The sequence below is a fragment of the Urocitellus parryii genome, chromosome 6, assembly GCF_045843805.1.
Source record: "Urocitellus parryii isolate mUroPar1 chromosome 6, mUroPar1.hap1, whole genome shotgun sequence".
NCBI lineage: Eukaryota > Metazoa > Chordata > Mammalia > Rodentia > Sciuridae > Urocitellus > Urocitellus parryii.
In genome coordinates this window covers 28,754,392-28,776,968 of record NC_135536.1, presented here as the reverse complement: position 1 = coordinate 28,776,968, position 22,577 = coordinate 28,754,392, and the positions used below count along the sequence as shown (strand labels likewise).

General features: G+C 35.6%; 1 protein-coding gene and 1 pseudogene across 3 annotated transcripts in view; one reads left to right on the top strand and one right to left on the bottom strand.

Annotated features, from left to right (window-relative positions):
* The window catches only part of Numb (NUMB endocytic adaptor protein), a 167,623-nt gene that overhangs the window by 100,187 nt on the left and 44,859 nt on the right, over nt 1-22,577 (bottom strand). The window lies entirely within an intron of this gene.
* On the top strand, nt 17,276-17,558 carry LOC113191281 (U6 snRNA-associated Sm-like protein LSm8 pseudogene; annotated as a pseudogene).

The window sequence follows — 22,577 nt, the reverse complement described above, 5'->3', positions numbered from 1 at the left end:
ATTCAAACTCAGGTTTGTCCAAGTTCTACACTGTCCTTAATCAATTTCAATATTTAATTTAGAACCTCATCTACAAAAGGTACCTAATTTTATAGAATAAATAACTAGATAAATAAATAACTTTTGTCTTGGGCTGAGGAAATGTAAAAAGTGAATTAAATCAGAAAAAGAAGAAAATCCTTAATATGCCTTATAAAAACTTGGCATGATTTAGCCTTCGCCTATCAGACCAACCATATCAGCCTTCTTTTTTTTTTTTTTTCTTTTTCTTTTTTTGTGTGGTGCTGGGGATTGAACCCAGGGTCTTGTGCACACGAGACAGGCACTCTACCAACTAAGCTATATCCCCAGTCCCATACCAGCCTTCTTTGATGCCTTAAACTTAACATGCTTCTTTTCATCTTAAGGTCTCCAATCCACAGTTCTAACAACCACTTTCTTTTCTTTAAATTAATTCCTATATATCTTTCAGAGTTCTGCTTAAATATATTTTTTCAAAGTAGTTGTCTTTGATCACCTCCCCACTTCAACTAAGTCAGGATCTCTAATAAGCTCCTAACATACTGTGCTTCTTTATGAAATTTTAAATAAATAAAGTGTATATTTAATACCTTTTTGCTCACAAGAATATGTCTCTCAATGAGCATGAAAGATATATGGGACTCAGAAAATTCCAAAAGGGCTGGGGATTAGCTCAGTTGCATGGGAGCAGGATGTTCACATACCAAGTTAATGATTAATTAATGCTTGAAATTGTTTATATTATTCTATTAGAAATTGATAATAATGTTTAATCAATAAATCACTAGTAACATGGAAAATTCATTTCCAGTTATTATGGAATAGTTTTATCAGATTAATTCTTCTAGTAAGAAAAATTCTAAAAACAAACAAAAAAAGCAACTGGAACGCAAGAGGCCAAAATACCACAGAAAAGGGAAACACAGGATTAATCCTGACATTCTTCACTACTTTTTCCTCCTGGAACAACTAGCTGCAGACAAGAACTTCTGGCAATCTCATGGGGCTGCAAAGACAGAAATTGGAGTTCAGAGCTACCAATACAGGCAGGATTTGAAGGGCTCAAACTTCCAGAAAAAAAGGCAATAACAGAAAAGCAAGTGTGGACATCCTATACAGGGAATTTACTGAATCCTAACCTGTGTGGGGGCAAGAGGCCAAGAACCAACAAAGTGCCTATTTTAAGGCAAAAAAAGAAAAAAAAAAGTAGGTAGAACTTTGGTTGTCTCACAGTACTAGAAAAGAAAAAATTGAGTTCAGGGCTTGCTGAGAAATAGAGGAACTGGCAAAACACTCCAGGATTCCATTTGATACCTCTGAAAGACAACACTCCAGAAGTAAGTGGAAACTGAATGTAAACCAGCCCCTATGAAGCCTAAAACAAAGCCTCAGGTCATCTCAAGCCTGTATTGGCTCAAAGTCATCTGCTCCTACTTTAAACTATCATCAGAAGAAAATTAAATCATCTCTAAACAATATCAACATCAAGAGCTTCTATCATATCTCATATGCAAGAACTAGTATCTATAAAACAAAACAGAAATAAATTGAAATTCCAGAACTAAAATAAAATAGCAATATAACAGATGCTTTTAATAGATTGGACATGTATCAACAAGAAATATCAGTAGTAAATATCCAGATGATGCATGGGAAAAATAGAGCAAAGGGCATGATAGACATATGGGACTCAGAAAATTCCAGAAGTGTTCAGAGGTAAAGCACTTACCTAGAATCTCAGAAGAAAATGTGTGAAAGCATCAAACAGAAACAATATCAGAAGAGATGTTCCAAACTTGACAGAAGACTAATATCAAGTTATGAACCACAACCATCTTAAATAAAGAAAACACCTGGGTGCATTACTAGAAACAAAATAAATTGCTTCCCTAAGAAAAACAGTAAAGTTACAATATATAGAATGATGTATTTAAAATGCTGAAAGAAAACAACTGCCAACATGGAATTCTAAGTCCAGTGAAAATATCCTTCCAAAATCAAGACTGACAAAGAATGCTGTCAGACAAAACAGAACATTCACTATCAACAGACTCACTTTAAAAGAAAGGAGCTGTCTATAAAGAAACCAAAGAATCATACATAGAAGTAAAACAGAAAAGAACTAAAAACACCAGAAAGGAGAAATGTGGGTAAAATTAAATAACTATGGATTATTTAAAATTACAACAATGAACACAAAGCAAAGCAGAGGGAATGATAATTGTCATGAAGGGACTGTAAGGTCGCCAGAGCCCTTTGCACATTAGATTATGTGCAAATTGGATACAATAATTCCTTCTGTTCCTTATTCACAACCCTTTACAATGTGACTTTATTTTCTTCCTGTCAAGAGATGGAATCTATATTTCTAGCTCCTGAATTTGAGTTTGGCCATGTGATTTTCTATGACCAGTGGAATATCAGAAAAGAGCAGGGACTTGAAAAGCATTTGCACACTGGGATTTGTCCTCTCTTGCTACTTTTAGAATTCTAAAACCACCAGATGAATGAAATTTCCTGTTAGCCTACATAGAGAAGAAACTCTCCAACTCCTAAATGGGTCAAAAACCTGCCAACCAAAAAACACATGAGTAAGGCTATATTCTGTATCATTTGGCCCATCTATGGTCCCCAGCAGACCAAAGAGATCAGCGTAGCTTAAGACAAAACTACCAGAACACCAACTATGAACTATTAAATAACTTACTTAAGCCACTAAACTTTTTATGCAGCAAAAGCTGATACAAAACTATAAGTATAAGTAGATTAGTGGTTTTCAAGCAAGGTTAATTTTGCTCCCCTAGGATAACTGACTACTATAGTTTGGATCTTAATTGTCCCCAAAAGATTCATATGTTAGGCTAGGGTTGTGGCTTAGTGGTAGAGAGCTTGCTAGCATGTGTGGGGCACTGGGTTCAATTCTCAGTATTATATATAAATAAGTAAATAAAATAAAAAGGTTCATTAACAACTAATAAAAATATTTTTTAAAAAAGACCCATATGTTAAAGCTTGTTCCAAAATCTCTTTTTTTTTTTTTCCAGAGGTACTGAAGATCAAACCCCACTACCACTGAGCTACATTCCCAGCCCAAGACTATGGAACTTTAAGAGGTGGGGCCTTATGAGAGGTCTTCAGGTCACGGGGACATACCCTTGAAAGGGATGGGTCCCTTGCCCCTTTTTATTCCTCTCTTTTTCACTTCCCAGGCAAAAAATGAGCAGTTTGCCATATGCTGCTACCATGATGTAGTGCCTCACTGTTAGAGTCTGTAAACAAGTCAGGATGGCGCCTGGCATTTTGCCAGAGGGAGTGGTTTGTGAAGTAACGACAGCGAGCCATTAAGTGTGGAGATTCATTATTGGTTGACTGCTGTACCTAGTTTATGTTAATTAAGATAAGCTGTGTGGAATGTATATATACCCCTCCTGTCCTACAATAAACGGCTCCCACTCCTGCTGTATCAATATACACAAGTTGTTCGTCACACCCCCCCCCACCCCCCGTTATTTTGCCCAGCCAGCAGGGCTTCAGCACCTCACTACAGACCCAAAGCAATGGGGCCAACTAATCATGGACTAAAATCTTCAAAACTGTGAACAAAATACACTTTTTTCTTTTTATGTTAATTATCTCAGGTATTTGTTATAGTAACAGAAGGCTATGGCAATGTCTACAGACATTTTTTAGTTTGAGTAAGCGGGATTTACCAGTTACCTAATGAGCAGAGAACAGAAATGTTGCTAAATATCCTATAAGGACAACCTTCTACAACACAGAATTATGTGGCCCAAGTGTCAACAGAGCCAAAATTGAAAAACATGTAAAATATGATACAATGGAGCAGCTTTAAAAACAATCCTATCCAAGAGAACTTTCTTCAGCAATGGAAATTTTTTATATTTGTTTGTCCAACATGGTCGCCACTAACAAGCAAGCAAATCTAGTGCTTATGGCTAGTTTGAGAAACTAGAGTTTTAATTTTATTATATTTTAATTAATTAACACACAAGGCTAGTGACTTCTGTATTTAATAGCACAGTTCTAAAACTTAGATGCTAGTGATGTTGAGAGTAGTAAAAAATTAGTTGGACAACAGTGGAAATAATGAGTTTGATAAAGGTAAGACCAACCATCTCTTGGTACAAGCTAAATAACCATTTCTTTTGGCTGTAATATATATAAATCTGAAGTACAGTACATTGATAAAACAATGAACTGAAAGGTTATTTAAAAATAAAGTTGGTACATCCTGCAATAGAAAACTGTTCATGAAATGCTGATTGACAACCTTAATTAGTAGCTTTTCCAGATTAATGCCATGAAAGTTCTAGGAATGCCTATGATAGAGATACATACATAATTTGTAGGTATATATTTATCTGTATACATAGGTATATGTAAATATATTCCAGGTATATATTATATATTTTTATATATGTGTGCATGTATACATTTTTTTAACTCAAAAAGTAATTTAACAAGAACTGCTAGCCTGTAATCCCAGCTACTTGGGAGACTGAGGCCGGAGGATTGCAAGTTTAAGGCCAGCCTCAGGATCTAAGTGAGCCTCTGTCTCAAAAAATAAAAAGGACTGGAGTATGTACCTCAGTGGTAAAGTGCCTCTGGGTTCAATCCCCAGTACAAAAAAAAAAAAAACCCACATTTTAGAGGTCTTCAAGTTGCACCAAATGAATATCTTTTAATCAAATCAATTGCAGGTAATTAAATATTCATTTGCTGTATTACTTAATCCCCTGCAGCAGTTCAGCATTCTTTTATCATCTTCTTTTCGACTCTCACCCCATCTACCACTAGAGAAGGAAGAAATTGATTCAATGTTGCTACAATTCCATGGATTTTTTTTTTAACTTGTCAGCATTAAGTAGGTCAGTTTTCTGCTCTAGTGGGTGTTTTGGCAATAAGTTCTCTTACTGGAATACAGTGGCTCCTGTGCCTGGTAAGCACATACCACAAAGAAAAGATTTTGAATAACTCTCCCTTAGACTGCCTGATCTCCAGAACAAAATCCCTTAGTCTTAACTGAATACTACCAGGAAATTCAACAGAACACCAAAGAAGTAAGTAAACTACAATTCAAAATTTGTTCTATATAGTTAAGTTTTAAGATTTTACAGGCCTTCAGTATTTACAACCCACAAAGATTTTGCTGAGAATTGGTAAGCACTTAGCCCTAATTCTAATCACTGAAATTGTTAACATGTCAGGGAAAGATAAAAAGACTATCAGGTGCTTTGTTGAGAATTCTAATAGGTAAAAGCCTTATCCCTAAAACTAAAATTAGGAAAAACTGTTCCTTATTAAAAAACAAAAAAAAACAAAACTTCCTTGTGAGGATATCTTTTTTAAAAACTCAGGACTAACTTAAAACTTTTAATGACTGTATTATACCAGAAAACAAATTTGGTGGACATTTATTAGAATAAATTATTTGTACAGAATTGTCATTTTTCCTTTTAAGCATCAGTGTAGTTTCTCTACCGCAAGTCTGAGAATTCAGTTTTACATTTTTAATCATTTGTAAATCAAATATGAAAGAAGAGATGACGGATATACATTCAACCAGCTAATTTATTTCATACATAAAAAGTTTCTACAGTCCAGAACAGTGGTGCCTGCTTATAATCCCAGCAACTCAGGGGGCTGAGTCCGAATGATAGTAAATTCAAGTTCATTCTCAGCAGCTTAGCAAGGCCCTAAAGCAACTTAGCGAGACCCTGCCTCAAAATAAAAAAATATATAAATAAAAAGGGTTGGGGGTGCTGTGATTGTAGCTCAGCAGCAGAGCGCGTGCCTCACACATGTGAGGCACTGTGTTTGATCCTTAGTACCACATAAAAATAAATAAGCAAAATAAAGATATTTTTTAAAAGGGCTGGGTGTATAGTTCAGTGGTAAAGCACCCTTGGATTCAATCCACAGTGCCACCCCAAAAAAACTTTCAGCAGAGGCAAGATTAATACCCCTATAAACTTGTTTGAAAGGGGAGTGAAATTCAATTTCTTGTCTTCATATATGTCACATAATGTCACTGGTTCTATTTTATAATTATCTTCCCTTTTCATCATATAGAGGGGGCAAAAGCTTATGTCATTGACAGGGAAATAAACACATGAAGCAAAAGAGTAATATCAAATGACTAAATAGTCATTGTTTAAAATGAGACAATAATGTTTCTCTTTATTGCCACTGGCATTTTTCCTTTCTGATATACTTCCTTAAGCCACACTTCCATGGACATGCAGGTTATGTGTAATACATTACTCTGTATGCTTACATGCTAAAAGACCATCATAAATTTAACCTACATTTTATCTACTTATCAAGAAAAATGAAAAATGAAATATATGTACTAAAAAAAACTATAATGTAATTCATATTATAAAAAATGACATGCAAATACCACTCAAGAAAAAAGGGTAGAGGATAATGACAGATGACTAAATAAGCATAAATCTGCACAGAAATATTTGGTCAAATATTTTATTTCTTGAAACTATACTAAGGGCATAATACAAATACAAAAAGCCTACTGCAAAAGAACATTAATTGTGGCACCATTTATAATACTAAAAATTGTAAACTTAAATATATAAAATGAGGGAGGACTAGTTGAATAAATTGATATATCCAAACTATGATATACAACGTAGCTTTTAAAATTCTGAAGTGCTAAAACAAGAACACACTAGAATCCTGGAATAGGGATTGGGATGTGGCTCAGTAGTAGAGAGCTTGCCTAGTATGCAGTGAGCATGAAGCTCCTGGGTTCAATTCTCAGCACTAGCTCCCCCCCCCCAAAAAAAACAAACAAAACAAAACTGGAATAGAGGGCAAATGTAGTTTGAAAAAAGAAATCTAAAGTTTTCATTGCTTTCATTTACTTTCAGAAACATTAATTATGTTGAAATTTCATTAAGTATAAAAGTAGAATGAAATTTTGTTTATCAAAGGAATTTTTAAAATGTTATCTATTTAAACATCAAAGATCCCATTCTTCTTTGAAGGCTTCCCTAATCCTCCAAAGCAAAGTCAAATGTTCCCTCCACTGTTCCCCAAATCACTCTTTAGCTATTTTTGTTATAGGAGTCATTATCCTACTGTTTTCTTCATAAGACTGAACTCCTTGAGGACAAAAACTAGGTCTTAAGCATTTCTAGCCTCTAAATACTTAGAATAGGTACTATTGCACAAACACTTGTAGAACATATACATTCAAATTTTGCTTCAACTTTTAGAGACACTACCTGGATTACTTTTTAAAACTCTCCCAGACTTGGTTTTATTTTCCTGCTTTAGGAGTGGAAGGAAGGACAAGAGGCAGAGAAAAACAAAGCTGAAAAGTAAGGCATAAAAAAGTTAAGAGTCACTGGTCGCCTATAATCCCAGTGGCTCTGGAGGCCGAGGCAGGAGGATCGTGAGTTCAAAACAACTTAGCAAGATGCTACGCAACTAACTCAGTGAGACCCTGTCTCTAAATAAAAAATACAAAAAAAGGCTGGGGATGTGGGTCAGTGTTTAAGCGCCCCTGCGTTTACTCTTGGTACCAAAGGGGGGGGGGGAAAGTAAGAGTCCCTGAAAGTCATTTAAGCTCTTAAAATAGATTGGCTCAAATAATCTGAATGAGATTTAACTTTGATTATTCAATTTCTTAAACCAATAATTTTTTTTCCCTTAAACTGGGTTTTTGTTACCTGTATCTCTAAGAGTGCTAATTAAAACGGTGGAGAGAAGAATGAGTGGAAGAAGTGAAGGCAAAAGTCCTTCAATAGCATCCATGATAATATTTGACAATGAAATTCATAATACTAGAAAGTGAAATAGCCAATTTTGGGGATTACATTTTGGAGTAGCCTATAATCTGAAAGACACTACTACAGTTGAGGGCCTCTTGGAAGCTAATTTTCTAGAAAACCTTTTTGTGAGTTCACAAGATAGCTTCAATGGAAATTTCAGGAAATTACACAGTTGTGCCTTGGTTAACAGCTAACCTGATTTAACTTTATTAGCGATAGTTTCCTATGAGCAAAGATCTGTGGGTCTAGCCACAGTGTCATATTTATTGGGCCTACAATATCAATAATTAAATTTTGTGACTTTTTTTTTCTATTTACCTATTCAATTGGTTACATAAATAGTGGCAGGTCTAAGTTCAAAAGTGCAAAAACCAGACTTAGAAGCCATCTATACTGAAGTAACAACTCAAGCCAGAAAACTTATTAAGTCTGCCAAAAGGAAGAGGTTCAATAAAGGTGCTTAACCTGGTACACAGATGAGCTTCAGGGGATCTATGCAGTCCTAAAATAATAGAAAAAGTTGAATAAACATTCCTGTTTTTGAGAATAGGGATCATTGCTTAAATCAGATTCTAAAGAGCAGATAAGACTAACAACTGCTGATGTAAGGAAAGGAAATATTAAAGGAGAAACACACTGTGAAATGCACTTATATTAAGAAGTTAAAAGGAATCTATGAATTACTAAGTGCTATGTGAATTGTGCTATGTATGGATCATATTGCATTTAATCCTGATGGTAATCTTGTGAGGGACTGGAGTTGTGGCTCAATGGTAGAGCACTTGCCTAGCATGTGTGAGGCCCTGGGTTTGATTCTCAGCACCACATATAAATAAATTAATAAAATAAAGATCCATCAACATCTAAAAAAAATATTTTTTAAAAATAATAATCTTGTGAAATGAGCATCAGCAGCCAATTTTGCAGATAAGAAAACTGAGAAAAGAAATTAAGGGGCTGGGGTTGTGGCTCAGTGGTAGAAGGCTTGCCTCACATGTGCAAGACCCTGGGTTTGATCCTCAGCACCACATAAAAATAAATGAGTGAAGTATTGTGTCCAACTAAAAATAAATAAATATTTAAAAGAAATTAAGGCTAGATATCTAAGCTACCACACTATAGTGAACTATAAGTCAAGTCATTATTTAGGGCTGGGGTGTACTCAGGAATAGAGTACTTGCCTAGCATGCACTCTGCTCTAGATTTAATCCTCAGCCATGCCACCCGCCCCCAAACACACACAGAGTCATAAAAGGGGCTATCATTTCAGTTGCAATGTTGATCATTTCTTTCAGAGCGTATCTCTTTTCAGATCAAGAACAAACTTAGAAGATATTAATAAGAATAAAAATATGCAAAGCCAGGTGTAGTAGCACACATTGGTAATCCCAGCTACTCAGGAGTCTGAGGCAGGAACATTGCAAGTTTGGGAGGCCAGCTGGGACAACTCAGCAAGATCCTGCTTCAAAATTAAAAAAAAAAAAAAAAAAAAAAAAAGGCTGCAGATGGAGCTCAGTGGTAGAGCATATGCCTAGCATTCACAAGTCCTTAGGTTCAATCCCTGGTACCATGCAAAAGAAAAGAAAGTAAAAATATGCAATGTCTGATTAAATTAAATGATTTCTGAGGCTGACTAAATCTGAAAGCTTGGCAATTTGGCAGACTCCCATAAATGACATCATAAAATTAACAGTTTAAGCCCCCAAAACTGGGGGGGGGGGGGCAGCCAAAAGATAAAGTTTGGGAAATGGGCCACTTTTAGCCTTTACAGTTGCTCTTCAACAAAAGCATAAAATCAAAAAACATTAGGTGTCAATAATCAATAAAATATGGGAATCCTGCCTAAATAATCCTTCTTTTTCACTAATACTTATACATTCTGGCTCCTAATCTAATACATGTTTTTAAATAAAATACTTACAGCTTATTGTCTATGTGAGCCAAAAAGAGTCAAGTTCTTGCTGGGATCTTTTCCCCACTTCTAACAGCTTGACACTATCAGTAACAACTTTCATAGCAAGTATACATGATACTTTTTAAAGAATTTAATCTGAAGAAATAAAATCAAGAATTAATAAGTGGGATTGACTCAAACTAAAAAGCAAAAGAAACAATGAATGAGGTGAAAAGAGAGCCTACACTTGGGGAGCAAATTTTTGCCACATGTATGTCAGAGCACTAATCTCCAGAATATATAAAGAACTCAAAAAACTTAACACCAAAAAAACAAGCAACCCAATCAATAAATGGGCTAAGGAGCTGAACAGATACTTCTCAGAAGAAGAAATACATTTGATCAACAAATATATGAAAAAATGTTCAACATCTCTAGGAATCAGAGAAATGCAAATCAAAACTACTCTAAGATTTCATCTCACACCAGTCAGAATGGCAGTTATCAAGAATACAAACAACAGTAAGTGTTGACGAGGATGTGGGGAGGGGGGGAGGCACATTCATACATTGATGGTGGGACTGCAAATTGGTGCAACCACTCTGGAAAGCAGTATCGAGATTCCTTAAGAAATCTTGGAATGGAACCACCATTTGACCCAGCTACCCCACTCCTTGGTCTATACCCAAAGGACTTAAAATCAGGATACTACAGTAATGCAGCCACTCCAATGTTTATAGCAGCTCAATTCACAATAGCTAAACCATGGAAGCAACCTAGATGCCCTTCAATAAATTAATGGATAATGAAATTGTGGTACATTATAATGCATTCTGCTGTCATATATAAATAAATTAAAACTACATAAAAATAAATAAATAAAAAGTACTTTAAATAAAAAAAAGAAATTGTGGTATAAGTACACAATGGAATATTACTCAGCATTAAAAGAGAATAAAATCATGGCATTTGCAGGTAAATGGCTGGAGTTGGAGAATATCATGCTAAGCGAAGTAAGCCAACACCAAAAAACCAAATGCGAATGTACTCTCTGATAAGTGGATGCTGATCCGTAATGGGGAACTCTGATGGGACAAAGGGGAGGGAAGGTATGGGGGCAAGAAAGATGATGGAATGAGATGGACATCATTACCCTACGTACATATATGACTGTATATATAGTGCGACGCTACATAGTGTACAACCAGAGAAATGCAGTTGTGCTGTAATTGTGTACAATGAATCAAAATGCATTCTGCTGTCATATATACCTAATTAAAATAAACTAATGAAAAAAATTAATGTGGCCCTTTTTTAATTAATTTTAAGATATAGTTGACAAATATAAATTACATAATTTACGGTATACATTGTGATGTTTTGATAAATGTATACATTGTGAAATGGTTAAATCAAGCTAATTAACATTCATCACCTCACATATTTATCATTTTTTGTTATGAGAATGCTTAAGATATACTCTTCACAATTTTAAATATACATTAACTCCAGTTACAATGCTACATAAGAGACCTCCAGAATTCATTCGTACCATCTATATGAAAATTTGTGCCTTCTGACATCTCCCCAATTCCCCACTCCTACCCCAAAATTTGACTTCTCTAGATTCCATATATAAGTGAGATCTTGAAGTATTTGTCTTTCTGTGCCTAGCTTATTTCATTTAGCCCAACACCTTCCACTTAGCCTACCTAACACCTATGATGTTGCAATGTCAGAATTTCCTTCTTTTTAAAAGCTGACTGGTATTACCAAGGTGTACATATTCTACATTTTTTAAAAAAGAATTTAAGCTTTATTTTGTATTTGTTTTTTAAGTGGTGCTGAGGATCGAACCTGGTGCTAGGTAAGCACTCTACCACTGAGACACAACCCCAGTACTATTCTACATTTTTTATCCATTCATTTATCAATGGATACTTAGGTTGATTCCACATCTTGGCTATTATGAAGAAATCTTGCAATGAATCTTAAGATTTTTTAAAATGGTGTTTTAATGATACATGTCAGAGATAAGCAATGAATTATAATCTAATAATTCATACAGGGATTAAAAGTAGGTACTCACAAATATAGTCACACATGATGCTGAATGTGTTCTAAGGACAAAGTATGGTTTCTCATGTTTCAACATCTCAGTTATCTGTAGTTTGCTTGTTTTCTATTTGGTGCTTTGGACTAAACCCAGGAGCCTTATGCATACAAGTGTTATACCACTAAGCTACATCCCTAACCGTATTTTTTTTTATGTATGGACCTTTATTTTATTCATTTATTTCTATGCAGTGTTGAGAATCGAACCCAGTGCCTCACACATGCTAGGCAAGCGCTCTACCACTGAGCCACAGCCTCAGCCCCCTGTATTTTTTTTTTTAATGTAAAAAACAGGTATAGCACCACATTCCTGCAATTCCAGGTACTAGAGAGGGTAAGGCAGCAAGATTGCAAGTTAGAGGACAGCCTCAGCAATTTAGTGAGATCCTAACTCAAAATAAAATGAAATAAAAAGGGCTGAGGATGTAGTTCAGTGGTGATGCACCTCTGGATTTAATCCCTAGTATGGTTAAGGGAAAAAAAAAAAAAATATATATATATATATATATATATATATATTGTTGAAGAAAATGCAGGTGAACTGAGTTCTAGGATGGCTAGACAGATATCATGGGTTAACAAATAACTTTAACAGCTGTTTTCCTCTATACATAGAAAACCTATATCCATTCAGGGAAAGAAAACTAGTAATAGCCTTTTTAGAAGTTTTGCAATATGCATCTGAAAACTTTAAAAATTAACACATACCTACTGTTTAACGTACAGAAGACATGAAACAAATACCTAGAATTTATCATAAGAAATCATCAGATCAATCAGATAATTTATTGATACTGCTGGTCCAAGAACCAAACAGAACCAATGTTGTATACAGACAGTGGACTTCTGTGATGTCATTAAATATGAAATAGGTCTATATTCCTATTCAGTGGCATACTGATAAAGTGGCTCAGGAAGGAGTTTGGTAGGGAGGAGAAAGCCCTGATTTGTAGCATTTGTCAAATTTCATGATATAACTACTCTCATATGGCTGATACCAAGCTACCAACAATGTGGGTTTCCCTAATTGTTGGCTTTGGTAAGCCAGTCCTAACTGGCTCAAACCACAACTTTAGAAAAACATTTAAAGGTGTATAATGAAATGGTAATAGCATTTATCTTTGGAGGAATATAGTAATTTTATTTTTGCTTTGGTTTTCCATTTTTAATTGTTTTATGAGCATTCTTAATTTTATAATAAAAAGCTACTAACATTTTGAAAAACAAAATGAAGTTATTAATTTAGAGTTTCATATAGCTGAAATTGACCAGCCTATCAGAGTGGATCTAAGGGCTGGGGTTATGGCTCAGTGGTAAAATGCTTGCCTAGCATGTGTAAGGCACTGTGTTCCATAACCACTACCGCATATAAATAAAGAACAAAATAAAGGTTCATCAACATCTAAAAAAATATTTTTTAAAAAAAGTGGATCTAAGTACATTCTTTCACTTTACTATGCTAACCTGGCCTTGCCAAAGTGGAAAGTAAAAAATAAATAAATAAAAGGAAGGAAGGAAGGAGAATAAAAGCTCAATTGGGAAGTCTTTGAATTGCTGTCTTGGAACATCAAGGGCTAATACCTTTTTATAAAATGGGGTGTTAATAGCTGCCCTAGAATCCAAGCAGAAAACAGCCTAATCTTAGCCTATTCTGCAACTTGCTATAAAAACCAGTTTCACAAAGGGAGCATGAGCCTACTACTCCCTTTAGCTCCAGCACATCAAAAATGTAAACTTGATTAATAGTTTACCAACATAAATATTCCATGACTAATATTAAATAACTTAAAGCCATAAAATGGAATGATACATATATATTACATGGTGATATAGAAAAACATAGGGAAATGGTCATAAATTATTATGAAATGAAAAATGTAAATTGTGCATATGATCCCATTGATTAACAAATACATGTTTGTGTATATGTACATGTATGACTTGGGTACATGTACAAAGTCATATGTGTACATGTACTTTTATAAATTAACATGTAGGGGAAATCCAAATCTAAAAAGCAAATGAAGAGATGCTCCATTCTCATTCTCAATGTCAGAAATATAAATGAAAAAAACTATTACACCCATCAAATTGGCAAAGCTAAACAGATGGATAAGACCAAATGTTGATGAGTATTTAGGGAAATGGGAACCCTAACACATTATTTGTGGGAGCATAACCCGGGCAACCATTCTGGAATACAATCTGATAATATTTAGTAAAATTAAGTATGTATATGAGCCACAAGTCAGCAATTCCTTTCCTTGGTATGTACTACAGAAAAATCTTTGCATAATAAGGGTTATGTATAACAACATTCATAGTAATACTAGTTGTGTTAGCAGTTTTCAAAGGATACCTAGTGCAATAATTTGGATATGGAATGTCACCCAAAGGCCCCTTGTGTTAAAGGCTTAGTCCCCAAGTTGGCTCTATTAGAAAGTGGTGGTGGAGACACTGGGATTGTGGCTCAGAGGTAGAGCACTCGCCTACCATGCATGAGGCACTGGATTCGATCCTAAGTACCACATAAAAATGAAATAAGGATATTGTGTCTACCTACCTAAAAAAAGAAAAAGAAAAGAAAGTGGTGGTGGAACCTTTAAGAGGTGAAGCCAAAAGGGAGGAAGTTACCTCATCAAAGGCATGCCTTGAAGGGGATTTGGAACCCCAGTCCCCTCCAGTCTCTGTCTCTCTTCTCAGGTATTATTAGGTGAACAGAACTCCTCTACCACATGCTCCTGTCAAGAGCATGTCTTCCAAGGGCCAAGCAACAATGGATGGAAACTGAACTAAAATAAACCTTTCTTCCTTTGAAGTCGATTCTCTTGGTATTTTGATCTAGTAATGAAAAGCTGATGAATACAGAGAAATGCATAAAATGTATAAATGCATTTATAATGAAATATTATTCAAGTCAGTTGTTGTAAACTAGATTTGTAAATAAATGTTTAAATCTTAAACAGTACTGAGCAAAAAGGAAAAAGTTATATTCACAGTAAAATACCATTATACAGATTTAAAACAAAATCTGAAGATATTTTAAAAATATGTATATACCTATATTAAACATATTAAATATATTAAAAATTTTAAATGTACTAAATTGGGGATACATAATAAAAAATGATAAAAACAAGAAGATGGTACAAAAACCTGCACATGGCTCTTTACAGAAATTTTATTCCTAATTGCTAAAACTTGGAAGCAGCCAAGATGTCCTTTAGTAGATCAACAGATAAACAAACTGTGGTACACCCAGACAACAGATTATTTAATTCAGTGCTAAAAAGAAATGAACTCTTAAGCCATGGAAAGGTATAAAAGAACTTTAAATGCATATTACCAAGTGGAAAAAGTCAATCCAAAAAAGCTACATACTGTAGGATTCCAACTGTATGACATTCTGGAAAAAGCAAAACTATGGAGATAGTAAAAGGATCAATAGTTGCCAGAGGTTAGGGGAGAGAAAGGGAAGAACAGGTGAAGCACAGACCATTTTTAGGGAAGTGGAACTAGTCAGTAAGATAGGTGGATGTGGGGTATACAGAATGTATAATGCCAAGAGTGAAGCCTAATGTACACTATAGACTTTGGATAATAATGAGGTATCAATACTCTGAACTATTTATATGGTTTTCTGATATACAGTTTGGAGAACCTTTGAAATCTCTGGAATGCTGTGTATCTTTGTATGCAAATGAGATGGCTTCAAGATGGGGGCTGGTCACTAGAAAGAGCAAGGCATGATTAGAGGGTTGGGACTTTCGGCCCTATCCCTCAACATCAGAGAAGGGAGTGGGGCCAAAGGGCAACCTGACAGCAATGGCCAATGATTTAGTCAGTCATACCTACACAATGAAATCTCCACCAAAAAAAAACAGGGTTCACAGAGTTTCTGGAGGTTCCTGGAGAGGCAAGTATGAAGACGGCATGGGAGATCTAGGTCCCTTTTCCACACACTTTGCCCTGTATACCTCTTCCGTCAGCCGGTTCATCTGTATCCTTTGTAATACTCTTTATAATAAATCTGTAAAGGTAAGTAAAGTGTTTCCCAAAGTCCTGTGAGCTGCTTTAGCAAATTAATTAAATCTAAGGAGGGGTTCTTGGGAATGTGAATTTATACCCAGTCAGAAACACAGGTCACAACCTGGGGTTTGCTACTGAGATCTTAAGTGAAGGTACAATCTTGTAGAATTAATGCTCAAACTATGATCTGACACCACCTCCTGATGTTAAACTATATGACACAAAGTTGGTGTTCACAGCTGAACTAATGGATTGCTGATGGAGAGAAATCTTCATATTTTGGTGACTACAGGTGCTGTTGTATTTTGTGCAAGAGTAGGGAAACACTTTGGTTTCTTTTTTTCACCATGTTTCATATAGTACCATTCTGGTGGGGGATACTGATGGTAGGAAAGGCTGCCTGTGAAGACAGGGGATATATGGGAGCTCTCTGTACTTTGTACTTCATTTCACTGATAACCTAAAACTGGTAGTGCAGGTAGTCAGCTAAAGATGAGCAGGAATGAGAAGGGGGAAACAAGAGGGGGGGCAGCTGTAAAAGGGCCCATGACCAGCAACTGACCTAGAGGACTCAATACCCATCATGTTATCCGATAAGGACATAAATTCCCCCCCCCTTTCATGGGTGGGGCTATGTAAGAAATCTGTCTTAGGAAGGTAGGCTGGCTACTTAGCCACTGAGTAGCACCACCAATCTCCCCCCACATTTCAGCAAAGGGGCCCATCACACTTCTTCGGAGATTTATGAGTATACATCATGCTCCCAAGGTTGTGCATGTGCCCACAAGCTGCTCCAAAGGTCAGTTGACTGATGTATTTCCTTCCACTAGTTGTGCCAGGCAAAAAAGGGCGAAGTGACTTAAATACGCAGGTACACGCCTTCAGTTTTCTCACAGTGCAGGCTTATTGACTTACCCCTGAGACGGCAACAGCTGAACAGCCAGGCCTGAAATGGCTTCTCTAAGGTTTTCCACCTGCATCTTAACAAAAGCCCAAAGCCTAATCACTATGGAGCATTTTGGTCTGCCCCTCCCCCCACCCACCCCTCTCTGGGTTATATCTCACTTTCTCTTGCCTTTCCCTCACCTTCCAATATCCCTGCTCAGATTACTATCCTGCTTTGCTATACTTCTGTTTCCTAGTCAGGATGATTGATCTAATCTTAGACAATGCACCCAAGGACCAAAGCTCACTCCACAGTTAAAAACTTTCAACCTCCAGTAAGAAATGTGTTCTAATAAAAATAATAAGTGTTCTTAAAAAATTAAGTCTTCAAAAACAGATGGTGGAGTTTTGTTGCCACTGGTGGGCATAATCCGTGGCTTGTTTCTTGAGGGCCCTTTTAGCTCTATTTGTCGCCTGTACCGCTTCAGTGCCCAGAACCTCAGGGCCAAGCAGCATGACATCCACCTTGGAAAACCATATCAACCAAACTCTTGCTGCTATTACTTCTGATGGGAGAATGATTGTGGGAACACTGAAAGGTTTTGACCAGACCATTAATTTGATTTTGGATGAAAGCCATGAATAGCTTTTCACAGGGAGTAGAACAAGTGGTACTAGGGCTATATATTGTAAGAAGCGACAATGTTGCAGTCATTGGAGAAACTGATGAAGAGACAGATTCTGTGCTTGATTTGGGGAATACTGGAGCAAAACCTCTAAATGCTGTAGCATACTGAGTAAAAACTACATGCATTGGATATCTAAGTCTTGTACAGAAACCAATCATTTTGAGGAAAATGTTTGGAATTTTTAGGAACGTGTAAAATTGTGAATTTTGACTTCATATTGATTCACTATAATATGTAAATTATTTCTACATTTTTATTGAAAAAATATTTTGCCTAAATTAAAAAAAAAAAGATGATGGGGGAAGGGGAAGGGTGTGTATTTAATATACACAAGGCCCTAGACTCAATTCTCAGAACCAAAAAAAAAAATTTTTTTAATAAAATAAAAAATAGGCTGGATTTGTAGCTCAGTTGTGGAACATTTCGCCAGCATGTGCAAGGACCTAGGATCAATCCCCAGCACACCCCCATAGTGATTAATAATATATGAGCCAATAAGGATTAACAGGCTATAGACAGGAAAAAAGTGCAAATCTGGAAGTATGAAAAGGACTTGAGGATACCCATTATGTATAATGAAAACCATTAATAAAATATCTAAGATTAAGAATTTAAAACCATAGTGAAAGGCTGGGCCTGGTGGTGCTTGACTGTAATCCCAGCAATTTAGGAGGTTACAAAGTTCGAGGTTAGCCTCAGCAACTTAGTAAAACGCCATCTCAACATAAAAAATAAAAAGGGCTGAGGATGTAGCTCAGTAGTAAATCACCCCTAGATTGTTTATATTAGTAAACCATCTCAGAGATGAACCAATTTGGCTAAGACCACACATCAAGTGTGTAGTGGAACTAGGAATAAATCAAATCTGTCCACTACAAAGCTTATGTTCTTCCATTCTTATGACAATGCATACCCACCTAACAATTACAATATCTTCCAGTGGAACACTTCTAATGCAGTGAGTACCACATTAGGTACTTTATATAAATTATCAAAATTTCACATTTCAGGTAAAATGTAATTATATAACTATAAAACACCTATGTGCTGAACATGATTAACAAAATGAACACAATTTAATTTAGAAATTAAACGAATACATCTTATTAATTGTGACAGATCCCATTAATTAGCTATACAAAAAGTCATTTCTAAATCTTTACTCCCTCCTTGCTTCTCACTATAGAGGTCAAAAGATTAAAAACTGCTAGAGGTGACCATATGATTCAGTTTTGGTCCAAGACATTGAAGTGTTTGCTAGAAGCATTAATAAGAAAACTCTCGCTTGGCATGGTCCTTTTGCTTTCCTCCTTGAATGTAGGTAAAAGACTGGACACAGCTTCTTAGGACCCTGAAGACCAATCAAATCACAAAAATACAGCCCTTAAAAATGTTAAGGCAACTGCCTACTTCCAAACTTATGTAAGAAAAACAAACCTCTGTTTAAGCCTTGTAGTTGGGTTTTCAGTTGCTTCAAATTAGATATAATCACTATAAATCACCATATCAGAAACATCACCATGATTTAACTATAAGTAATTTCCAGATTAATACTTTAAAACAGTCACATGCTAGCCCTAAATTACTCTGACAATGTTACAATCTCCTGATAAGAATTATTCTAATGTGTATTTGCTCAGGGACCTGTAATACTGAGCTGAGGGAAGAATGAGAGACAACAGAATATGGAATCAAGGAACTCCCTGAGCTCTCAATCACATACATGGCAGAGTCCAGACTCTCAAAATAATTACCAAGAGCATATCATCTGGAGGGCTACCTTTTAAAAACAACAAAAACCTTTCAAAGAGTAGCTTACTTCCTGCCTTGCATGCACAAGGCCCTGGGTTCGATACCCAGCACCACAAAAAAAAAAAAAAAAAAAAAAAAAAAAAAAAAAAAGTATCTTACTTATAAGAGACACCCTGGAACATTAAGATTCCTGTCTAAATAAATAAAGGCATTATCCTTGGTATTAAGGTTATTTAGAAACAGTTTGCATTTATTCAATAAATCTTTATTAAGTATAATCTTTTTCTCAGAAGATGCATGTGTAAATATTTAGAGGTAAATTAAAATAATTGGGCTGGGGATATAGCTCAGTTGGAAGAGTATTTGTCTCCCATGTACAAGGACCTGGGTTCAATCCCCAGCACTACAAAAAAAAAAAAAAAAAAAAACCTGTTCCTGCTGGACAGAAATAAATTGAAATAACTGCAACTTACTTTCAAGTAGTTCATAAAAGAGCACACAGATCAGAATACATATAAAGCAATCATGGAACAATGTGAAAACTTACTAAATTATCAGTGGGAAACATACAGATGGGAAACATACATTCTTGTATATTTAAAATGTTTCATAATAAAAAGTTAGTATTAATGGGAATTTCCTGGTTTGGGGATTGTATCATAGCTATATAAACTATAACCCTTGGGGTTTCAGGTAAAGTGCACAGGGGACTTCACTGGCCTCTTTTTTACAACTTCCTATGACTTTAAAATCATTTCAAAATAAGAAATTGAAACAAAAATGTTGAGAAGACTTTCAGTTTGATAAGATGAAGTAAATATACACCTCCATTTTATCTTCCACTATAAAACAGGGACAGAATGTAAGAGCAGCTATTTGAATACTCTGAAAAGTAAATACCATAGATGGATCCAGGAAGCGCTCCAGAATTCCAAGTATCATCATACAAGGTGTGAGTTTACCATTTTTTTCTCTCAAGTGACCTCCAGCCTAAACTCAAACCCAAACCCAGTAGTGATAAGCACTATAATGCAGGCAGAAAAACAGGAGAAACCTCCTAAATGTTTAGAGAACCTGTTGAACATCCCCCGCGAATTTTTTTCATTCTCCTGTCTTTCCATACTCTCATATCCCAGTCCTCAGGTCATCTATGGTATTTATGACAAAAACAGCAACAGCACTAGGGGATAGAAAGCCTTCAGGAGCAAAAATTCTGAGGGAGGGGAAACTACTTCTCCATTCAGAAGAGCACTACTACCTCCAAGTGAGCAGGCCAAAACCCATTAATTTTTTGGTTGTTGTGTTGTTTTGTTTTTGTTCCTCCTTCCTTCCCTATCTCTTTCTCTCCATAGGAAAGTGAACCCATAAAGTTGTTTTTGAACTACTGGGTTCAACCTGTGTAGGTATAGGTCTGATACGGGTAAATGTCAACCCAAACTCTAGATTGACCACTGGGAAGAACACATATACGACAGATCTAAACATAACTGTCAGAGCTCTGAAAACTAAACTGAAGTGAAACCTCAAGCCACAGAAATTTAAAACAAAAATATCAACATTCTCCACAGAATATAAAGAAAACCGAATCTCATTACATAATATTCAAAATATCTAGGGTACAAATCAAAATTACTCAGCACAAGATGAATCACAAAATCTTAACTTATGTTGGGAAAGACTACTTCAATGAAGAATTAGAAATAGATAATGGAGGGCTGGGGATGTGGCTCAAGCAGTAGCGCGCTCGCCTGGCATGCTTGCGGCCCGGGTTCGATCCTCAGCACCACATACAAACAAAGATGTTGTGTCCGCCGAAAACTAAAAAATAAATATTAAAAAATTCTCTCTCTCTCTTTAAAAATAAAAAAAAAAGAAATAGATAATGGAATTATCCAAGTGGTACTTTAAAACAACTGTTGCAAAAGTAGGCAAATATTCAACACCAAACATTTCTGAAATAAATATTAATACAGAAATCATTAACCAAGAAATAGAAGACAAAGAGAACAAAATAGAAATTTTAAAACTAAAAAAGATAATAGCCAAAATAAAAGTTGTAGGAAAAAATATCAGCACACTTCAAATTAAAATATATTTTCTCTCCTTTTTTTCCGAGATTGGCCTCAAACTCTTGTTTGTGCTCAAGTGATTCTTCTGCATAGCTGGGACTGAGATAAAATAGAAGAAATAAAAGATAGGTAGAAAGGGGACAAAAGAAGGAAAGTCTTTTACTAAAGTTTCTCATACTTTTCTCAAGTCAGTTTTCTTTCATCACTCCCAAATTTCTGAGAAATCTACAAATCTTAAAAATTACTATAAATTCACTCACTTCTGAAAACATCCCTGTGCAATATACTAAAACAAACATTTTCAGAATATTTAGCAAAAGGGAGATACAATATTTTAAGAAATGTGTAAAATGAGAGACATTCCAAATGTTATCTATTGATCAGATAATGGAGACAATATCAACATAAAGATCCTTGGAACAGTTGAAGCACCATAAACTGTCATGATAATCTGACTGACATCCCCATATATCTTCCCATGCTCACCTCCACTATATTAAAAAAAAAAAAGTCTAGGACCCCCAAAGTACATCTTAATTTCAAAACGGATCACATTTTTTCTCTTCAAGTGCATATTTCTAGCTTTCCTGACTAAATCTCTGAGGCTAGGTTTGTGGCTCAGTATAGTAGAACACTCGCTTGTGAGGCACTGGGTTCAATTCTCAGCACCACATAAAAATAAAATAAAGGTACTGTGTCCATCTACAACTAAAAAAATATTTTTAAAAAGAATAAGTGGAAAGGAGAAAAAAGGAAGGGTAAGTAAATATAATTTTAATCTGACGTTCTTCATTCCTTTCCAGGTCTTTCACTCCCAAGCCACTCTTTATCCCAGACCTGTCACTCCAAATTTTCTTGGAAATTTGTAAATCTAATTTACCATAAATTCACCCATGAAAATTACCTTGTGCACTGTTAATCAGACCACAATAAATAGATTAAACAAAGAGTGATGTTATTTTAAGAAATCTGTAAGTTAGAGGACTTTTTTTTTTTAAAGAGAGAGGAGAGGGGGGAGAGAGGGGGAGAGAGGGAGAGAGAGAGAGAGAGAGAGAGAGAGAGAGAGAGAGAGAGAGAGAGAGAGAGAGAGAGAAATTTATTTATTTATTTATTTTAGTTCTCGGCGGACACAACATCTTTGTTTGTATGTGGTGCTGAGGATCGAACCTGGGCTGCACGCATGCCAGGTGAGCATGCTACCGCTTGAGCCACATCCCCAGCCCAGTTAGAGGACTTTTCAACACTATGTATCAGATATTGGAGACCACTATAAACCATCATGTCATTACCAGAATTCTGTTATCCT